The following is a 1,757-nucleotide window of genomic DNA, read 5'->3' as shown; positions in this document are numbered from 1 at the left end:
CACACACACACACACACACACACACACTTAATAAGATCACACACACACACACACACACACCTAATTTGATCACAGACACACACACACACACTTAACATGATCACATACACACACACACACACTTGATAAAATCACACACACACACACACACACACCTAATTTGATCACACACACACACAGAGAGATTAGAAACATAAAAAAACGCAATAATGGGAAATAATAAATAAATACTCAATGAGTATTATTATTATAATAATATTAATATAATATTAATATTTATATTATAATAATAAATACAATAATATATTATTTTAACAACTTAATAATATCATTATAATATAATAATAATTATATAATTACTATAATAATAATATAATAATATTATATCATCCCAATACTGTTATTATAATACTATAATAATATATTAATATAATAATAATATATAATAAGTGAATGGGAAGGTGACCTTTGGTGATAATGTTTTATATACACTTATATATATATATATATATATATATATATATATATATATATATATATATATATATATATATATATATATATATTGGGTAAGTTATTGGTTTAATAGTTAAACATGTTGGGAATTCACTTTTTAACATTACTGTCATAATATGAATTTAATGCATTTATAATGGTTATATCTTGCAGTGTTATTAAAGTGTTATTAAAGTGTTATTAAAGTGTTATCACTGTTATTAAAGTGTTATTAAAGTGTTATTAAAGTGTTATCAGTGTTATTAAAGTGTTATTAAAGTGTTATTAAAGTGTTATCAGTGTTATTAAAGTGTTATTAAAGTGTTATTAAAGTGTTATTAAAGTGTTATCAGTGTTATTAAAGTGTTATTAAAGTGTTAATAAAGTGTTATCAGTGTTAATAAAGTGTTATTAAAGTGTTAATAAAGTGTTATCAGTGTTAATAAAGTGTTATTAAAGTGTTATTAAAGTGTTATCAGTGTTATTAAAGTGTTATTAAAGTGTTATCAGTGTTAATAAAGTGTTATTAAAGTGTTAATAAAGTGTTATCAGTGTTAATAAAGTGTTAATAAAGTGTTATTAAAGTGTTATCAGTGTTATTAAAGTGTTATTAAAGTGTTATCAGTGTTATTAAAGTGTTATTAAAGTGTTATCAGTGTTAATAAAGTGTTATTAAAGTGTTATTAAAGTGTTATCGGTGTTATTAAAGTGTTATTAAAGTGTTATCAGTGTTATTAAAGTGTTATTAAAGTGTTATCAGTGTTAATAAAGTGTTATTAAAGTGTTATTAAAGTGTAATCAGTGTTATTAAAGTGTTATTAAAGTGTTATCAGTGTTATTAAAGTGTTATTAAAGTGTTATTAAAGTGTAATCGGTGTTATTAAAGTGTTATTAAAGTGTTATTAAAGTGTTATCAGTGTTATTAAAGTGTTATTAAAGTGTTATTAAAGTGTTATCAGTGTTATTAAAGTGTTATTAAAGTGTTATCAGTGTTATTAAAGTGTTATTAAAGTGTTATCAGTGTTATTATGATCTATCGTCTTGATAATATGATAATAAAATGCAGCAAAGGGCCGCAGGCCGGATTTGAACCCTGGCCCGCTGCATCGAGGATCAAGCTCTAAATGGGCACCCGCTCTAACCACTGAGCTATCTGTGTGTGTGTGTGTGTGTGTGTGTGTGTACCTGTGTGTGTGTGTGTGTGTATCTGTGTGTGTGTGTGTGTGTACCTGTGTGTGTGTTTGTGAGTGTGTGTATCTGTG

Source organism: Etheostoma cragini, chromosome 11, assembly GCF_013103735.1.
Source record: "Etheostoma cragini isolate CJK2018 chromosome 11, CSU_Ecrag_1.0, whole genome shotgun sequence".
NCBI classification, from domain to species: domain Eukaryota; kingdom Metazoa; phylum Chordata; class Actinopteri; order Perciformes; family Percidae; genus Etheostoma; species Etheostoma cragini.
Note: the sequence above shows the minus strand (reverse complement) of the source record.